The sequence below is a fragment of the Tachypleus tridentatus genome, chromosome 13, assembly GCF_004210375.1.
Source record: "Tachypleus tridentatus isolate NWPU-2018 chromosome 13, ASM421037v1, whole genome shotgun sequence".
NCBI lineage: Eukaryota > Metazoa > Arthropoda > Merostomata > Xiphosura > Limulidae > Tachypleus > Tachypleus tridentatus.
In genome coordinates, this window is record NC_134837.1 from 135793401 (window position 1) to 135801277 (window position 7877).

Consider the following 7877-nt stretch of genomic DNA (forward strand, 5'->3'; position numbering starts at 1 on the left):
TCACTTGTTCACAAATCTCTTTCTAATACCTCTTCAAGTAAGCAAACTGTCAAGTATAATACACCGAGTCTTAACATATAATGTTTTAGGACAATGTAGGATGTTTTGGTAATATTTTTACTGTCCCATCTTCTACTCTAAAACTTTTAATAAATAAATTTTAAAAAATCTTAAAGTCATTCCTCAGCATTCACATTCCAGCCCACAGTCTTCAATCTATTACAAAGGTTATTTTCTAGTTACCTGAGGTTTATATTTATTTGGATTTTCTAAAAACAATTACAACAACCACGTGCAGTTTAAGGACTCATATTCAAACAGACATAAAGTTCACCCATGATAAGCAACAATAGTACATTCGAGACATGTCACTGGTAATCAAAATTAATTATGACAATGTGATTTTAGTTCTGTGGTTTAACCACATTAAGATCACCCTGTCAAAATTTAGTCATTTTGTATGATTCTCTTGATTTTTTAATCTTTCATGCATTATGTTGGCATGTTATTACAGGTTTTTTACAACACCTGAACTATTATAAAAAACAATTATTCAGTGCATAAAAAAGTCTGTAAAACAAGCCATTAAAAGAAATGCTAAATAACTAAGCATTTATAAGCAAATTCATTTAGAATGTCTTACAGTACTTCAGCTTTTCCAAATTACAGTTTAGCAAGAAGTTATAAAGCCTTGAACCTTTCTACCAAATACTATAACTTGTTGGAGCTAAGGCTTATAATATTCCTAAACTGAACTGTATTTCTGATAGGCACTTACCTCGTCTTACATAAACAGACATTCTTGCATAGTGCTGTCATCTACATGCATGTTTTTTGTGCATGCTACAAGTATTCAGCTCCAACGTACCACAAGGTCAACATGGTCCACCTGCATATCATATGCAAATCATTATGTACCCCCCCTGATACAAGTGACTCCCTCTATTCAACCCTACCAAATTATTAATTTTAGATGATGGATGAGAAGGGAGAGAATAATGGCTAAATAGGGATCCAAACATGTGATACTAGAATCTCAATCTCACAAAGTACATCAATGTGGGTTAGAGTAAAACAATGTGTAAAGTAGCTAGAGCATGACAGAACATACATGGCAAGTCAGCTGCATCCAAAATCCAGTTGTTAGGAACCACCATCCATCCTGGGGTAGGAAAAAGGATCATATCTTCATCCCCATTAGGGCATAACAGAAAGTACACGGCAAGTCAATTGCATCCAAAAGCCAGTTGCTGAGAATCATCAACCATGTTGAAGTAGCAAAGAGGATCATACCATCTTCACCTCAAGTTCAGGAGACAAGAGAGGATCTTTTATATCCCAGTCAATGAACAGGGCAAACGATAACAATGTAATAAATTGTTTGACTGATCTGGGAATCTGACATCCAGACGATCAGTACAGTAAAAATGTCTCAAACCAATCAGACAAAAACTGCCCCAAGCACAATAACATCCTGGGAATAATAAAATCATTGAATGATAGTGTAAAAGGAAAACTATTAATCTGAAAGTTCTACTACTATGGCCCATAACACATGTGGAGGGAAGAAGACCACAATGAAGTGAGGAAAAAGAGACACCTATTACAAATATGTGATGACTTATGTTGATTGATTTGGCCCAGAATCTGAACCCCAGCCACTGGGAACCAACACCTATATGGATGTAGGATGAAGGATCTCAACTGAAGAAGCTTACTGCAATTTTGACTGCATCATTTCAAATAAATCAATACATAGATGAAGCACGAGACTGCAGAACATTTCATGATTTACACCAGCAGAACCCCACCACCCTGCTCTCTACTGAATCATTTTATCATTATTTGTATCATATATAGTTTTCACATTCATCATCCATGAGGCATTACCTCAGCAGCTTGGAAATGGAAAGTGGTAAGGACTCCCATACTCCACTGGAAGAAGGGGGTGATGCAGTGGGAAGTCTGGAGGAATTTCAACAATGAAAACAGTGCAATGGAAGATTGCATAAACCCTATTTTTGAAAGTAGACTGCTCTTACTTTATTCGATCTCAGGAATGGGAGGGATGAGCAACTATTACCTTCTGCTTTACCTATGAAGTCTATAAATTATAGTCCACAATGTGCACATGAATGAAGCAAATACATCATAAAGAAAAACTGAACAAGAATAGCTATTTATATGAGATGAGGTAATATCACATATTGGAAACTCCTCTAGTGTGTGTAACCAAAACCAAGTAATATTTATTGAATGTATCAAGCTCCAAATATAGCTAGCCAACTTGTACCCCAATGGCTGCTGACTATACATGAAGTACATTATCATACCAACAAAATAAAAATTACATTTATATACTTACTGCAAAACATTAACAATATTGTGTTTATCATCACAACTGTAGTTAACAAAGAACTTGAAATGTTGTAGGTCAATATCAAGGCTTTTAAAGAATTTGATTCATTTTATGTATGAAAGAAAAACTTTACAAATAGTACTAAAAAGACAAAATAACATACATCGGAATACCATACTTACAATCCTGATTGTCCCTCAAAATGAGAACTATTTAGCAGTCAAATCCAAAATGTTACTAAAAATATCTCAGCTTAGACTTATTATGGTACAGTCACGTAAAGTTGACAGGCTGTCCTTAATAAGAAATATTTGAGTGTTTAATGCTTAGTAGTCAGATTTTATTATACTGTTGCCTTTTGGATTTACATTTCTCTCCTGTAAACAAATTTTAAGCTATAACTGATGAACAACTAAAGCTAGTAACATCATTAATTATTTTTGAAGTATTTATGCTGAAGATGAAATTAGGCAAGTTCTTAAATGCCCATGTTTTATTATTTTAAATTTGCAATAAATAATTGTTGAGCTAATTTTCTGTTAAAATATCATTCCTGCAATAATCACATGACACCTGTCCTGTTCTCTTACAGAAAAGGTACATTGTTAATTGTAACCATGCAATAACCATTGCTGACAAACTAGCATATTTCACACTCTTTGACAACAAACATAAAGACAAGGGTACAATTTCTTTTTCAACAAAAATCCAGATTGTGGGAATAGTTTGGTTATACTTTCAAGAGACTTTTCTAGAACCTTGCAATAAAAACTTGATTTTCCAGAATTACTATTACAGAAACATTTCTTTACAAAATTCCATGACTTTCTAAGTTTTCCATAACCTGTGCACACACTGTCTGAAGTATATTTTCTAAGAAATGATAAGTGAATAATTGACTTTTAATCCTAAAATAGTTAGTTTCAAGAGCAGCCAGCAAACTTTGATAGTCACCAGCTCTTAATAAAAACCCTTGGTCTTGCAACACCATACTGTATGCTAAATGTTACTGTAAAAATGGACTTTTTTCACATTAAAGCACACTGCATGGTCCAAACCTGGTCATTTGAGCTGTACATTGATTGTCTTGTTTATCTAAGTGTGTAATGTGTTGCTCGTAGCACGTCTAAGTGTCAAGAATTGTGCCAATGTTTCTATAGGACACAAGAAAACAGAGGATACTAGAAATCACATTTTACAAATAAATAACACTCAGTCAACAGGGAAGTGATATGTTTAAGCCCATATCAAAATTTTAAACATTTCCTTACATGTCACAGGTCAGAGGCCATGTCACAGCTCATTTGTTAACTCACATCCAAAATTTTACTGAACTAATATTTTATGGATTTATGTCATCATGTTTGGTATCAAATTATAAATTACAATAGCAATTTTCATATTATACATTATTTTATTTAAAAGTAAATATTGAAAAAATGCACACCTAAACACTGATTTTTGTGTGCCATGTGTATGTTGAATGCAGTAATGGTTCAAAGTAGTTGTTTGTGATGTCAAATTATAAATACTAAATACTCAGGCCCGGCAGGGCCAAGCGTGTTAAGGCATGCGACTCGTAATCTGAGGGTTGCGGGTTTGCATCCCCGTCGCACCAAACATGCTCTCCCTTTCAGCCATGAAGGCATTATAATGTGATGGTCAGATCCACTATCCATTGGTAAAAGAGTAGCCCAAGAGTTTGCAGTGGGTGGTGATGACTAGCTGTTTTCCCTCTAGTCTTACACTGCTAAATTAGGGACAGCTAGCACAGATTTATTTACATAAATCATGTTTTCTAATTTAATTATTTGCCAAATTTGCCTAATAAAATATATCATGCATACTGATTTTTTTTCTCCTTCATACATAATATAGATGTTTGCTCCCTAAAGACACCAATTGCATGGTGTACAAAGCATTGACTATCTACAATGTTATATTCATCTATTATTGTCAGATAATTCTTGTTTCAGCCTACACACAAGTTTTTATAAAGATACACCATATATCATTAAGAAAGCTAACTTCAAGGGATAATAACATAACTTATGCTAAAAATATCTTAATTCTAGTGGTTTGGTAAACTGCACCCAAATCTTTTGTAGGAGGCTGAAAAGGTAATAATAATAAATACAAATGGGACATTTTGAGTATATTTAATTTTCCTTCTATGTTAAAGTGCTTTTTTGTATGTGTGCAGCTTTAGCAATCAATAGCAAAGGTTTTAAAGCTTTGTTTGAACTGAAGCTTTACTGTTTTAAGATGCTTTTTTCCTGAATACACTATTAGTTTTGTGCATTTCCTTGCAATCCCTATTACAAACAACTATTGTGCTAAGACAAAGCTCCAGATAAGTTTCTTTTAACATTAGTGAAGACAAGTATTTTACAAGAGTTTAATAAAACAAAAATCAACGTTTTCTTGAAAAATTAATAAGTTATTTTTACTTTTTCCAAAGGTGAAGTTTCAAGACCATCTTGGAAAACCATGTGGTCCCTTATTAGTTGTATATTATTTATGAAATGTACTTCACATATGAATTAAAAATGTAATTTTCCTGGCTCTAATTTTGGTGTTACTTTTGAATATTATTAATTTTACTTATCGGAATTCTGCAAATTACAGTTTTACAAATCCTATACTATAAATACTGCAACACTTACAAAAACATTTCTAAGCAGTACAAAGCATTGTAAAAAAATCACGCACCATTAAATGTATAGAATTTATATTGTACTGGTAGTGCAATATTTGTGTTTAGTTAATACCAACATGTGTAGCATTTTTCGTGTAATTGTATTAATATTTAACAGTTTTTAGTTAAGCCTTAACTTTTCGCTCTAGTGTCATATACAATTATATGGTGAAAAGTTAAAAAATATTAAGAATTAACTTCATAAGAATTAATGATAATAATGCGGTTATTCTTTATTCCTTAAAATAAAAATAATTATATATATACATATATATCTAAAACAACGAAAACACACGACCTACTTTACCTCAATACAGTTACAACACTTAGAAATAGCAGGTTTATACGATAAAAAAAAAAAAAAATCTCTAAGGCAATCGAAATGAATAGTGCGTCATCTGTCGGAAACATTATGCTACTGCTCTTGTCCAGCTCGGTGGACTCTGTAGGTGTGGCTTTGCTAAAAGGAAAACAAATAAACAAACAATCGAACATTTTTTAAGTCAAAATATTTATTTGTAAAAAAACTTTGAATTCAGGCAGTCACAAGAAGTAATTCAAGTTTAATGAAATTTAAGCTTTACGTTTAAAACTGTTAGATTATAATGAGCAATTTTATTGTATGGCGTTATACTGAACGTACTAATGAAAACATTTTGCGTTTTTATTCATGATAGACTTCTCTCTGTTAGTTGCTTGTGAAATAGTGGATTCTATTTCTATTTTGTTATGTTTTTACCTACATTTGTTATCCCTTTTATTGTTTAGTTTAAGTATGAATTTTTATTTATATGAAAGCGCAAGCTCACCTACTAGACAGAGCACCTTGAGTATGTTTCATTACACAAGCTTCATTTAACGTAAAGATATTAATGCTGTGACGTATATTTATGGTAACAGTTAGTCACATTAAATGAAACCTCATGCTCTAATCACTAAATAAATGTCTTCCTTAATCTTGAAACTAGATAGTTCATGAGACACAGTTAAAAACAATTATTCTTAATTGAAGCTCAACATTGTTATTGATCTTGTGAAGTGGTTTAATTTCGGAATATTTTTTTCGTAATAAGTTTTTATTATTCTGATTATTTTCCTAATTCCTTTAATATATATTAAATTTTCTAACATTAATATTTATGTTGTAGTTTTTTATTAATGTTAGTACCTAGCCCTGGCCAATCACACGTTTACTAGTTTATTTGTTTTTTTATAAAATTTTTAATTAATTGAAAAATTTATTTTGAATTTCTGTTATATTCTAATAAATATTTTTGTTGCTGCCATTACAATACCTAAACGTAGTAAGTGATTTTTTTAATATCGCTACAGTGGCTATAAAACATATGATACAAAAGGGTATCACAAAATTATATAATGTTTTCTAAGGGTCGCAGGTTCGAATTCCTATCACACCAAACATGCTTGCCCTTTAAGCCGTGACGGTCAATCCCACTATTCGTTGGTAAAAGAGTAGTCTAAGAGTTGGCGATGGGTGGTGATGACTAGCTGTCTTTCCTCTAGAGTAACACTGCTAAATTAAAAACGGCTAATGCAGATAGCCCTCGTGCACCTTTGCGCAAAACTCAAAACAAAAAATATAATGTTTTAATAATTTTCGAAACCCCAATTCACAGTGCTGAAATAAACACTTTTGAATAACAATAAAGTTTTACATTATATTAATTAAAGAGTGTGTGGATAACGAACAATAATTATACATTTACTGACTTTACGAACCAAACTTCAATTGAAATGTTTGCAGCGTCAAAAATTTTCAAAGCATTTTTAAGCATAAAATAACATTATTACTATTAGTCTGTATTAATTTTTCTGGGCCCGGCATGGCCAAGCCTGTTAAGGCGTGCCACTCGTAATCTGAGAGTCGCTGATTCGCATCCCCGTCGCGCCAAACATGCCTCCCCTTTCAACCGTGGGGGCGTTATAACGTGATGGTCAATCCCACTATTCGTTGGTAAAAGAGTAGCGCAAGAGTTGGCATTGGGTGGTGATGACTAGCTGCCTTACCTCTATTCTTACACTGCTAAATTAGGGACGGCTAGCACAGATAGTCCTCGAGTAGCTTTGTGCGAAATTCAAAAACAAACATTAATTATTTTTTTTTACTATTACTACCTATTTCTGATTTTTTGATAAAATGTACGTTTATTTTAGCGTATACATTGAACAAATTTAACTTCGGATAGGCTTAAAAATTCTTTAATTGTTCAACATTATTTGTGTGTTTGTTTGTTTTTTGAATTTCGCACAAAGCTACTCGAGGGCTATCTGTGCTAGCTGTCCTTAATTTAGCAGTGTCAGACTGAAGGGAAGGCAGCTAGTCATCACCACCCACCGCCAACTCTTGGGCTACTCTTTTACCAACAAATAGTGAGATTGACCGTAACATTATAACGCCCCCACAGCTGAAAGGGCGAGCATGTTTGGCGTGATGGATAATTCGAACCCGCGACCCTCATATTAGATTCAACATTGAGCTTAAAGCTTTCGGTAGGAGTGTAACTTAATTGCCACTAATTGCGAAATACAACAATCAGTTTGAGTTACTCAGTCAAGACCTTAAACATTGTTATAAATGACAATATGTACGACGTTCGAGATTTAAACTTTGGATTTTTTATATCTTTGGACTTTTTACAATTAATTTTAAATAAAATGCTTATATTCGGTTAAACATAATATATTTGTAGGTAGCGTAACGATTAACATATTTTATTTTTCTTTTAATTTAATTGGATGATGCATGCATGAAGTTTAGGGTTTATTGCAGGAAGTTTCTGAATTTCAACTATGGTATTT

At 32.7% G+C, this 7877-nt stretch overlaps 1 protein-coding gene across 14 annotated transcripts in view; it reads right to left on the reverse strand.

Moving 5' to 3' along the window:
- The window catches only part of LOC143239029 (uncharacterized), a 72141-nt gene extending 66677 nt beyond the window's left edge, over positions 1–5464 (reverse strand). For all 14 annotated transcript variants that reach the window (XR_013020921.1, XR_013020923.1, XR_013020922.1 and 11 more), the window contains exon 1: positions 5365–5464. The gene's annotated coding sequence lies outside the window, so the exon portion shown is untranslated. The remainder of the gene's footprint in view (positions 1–5364) is intronic.
- Between the last annotated feature and the right edge of the window lie 2413 nt (positions 5465–7877).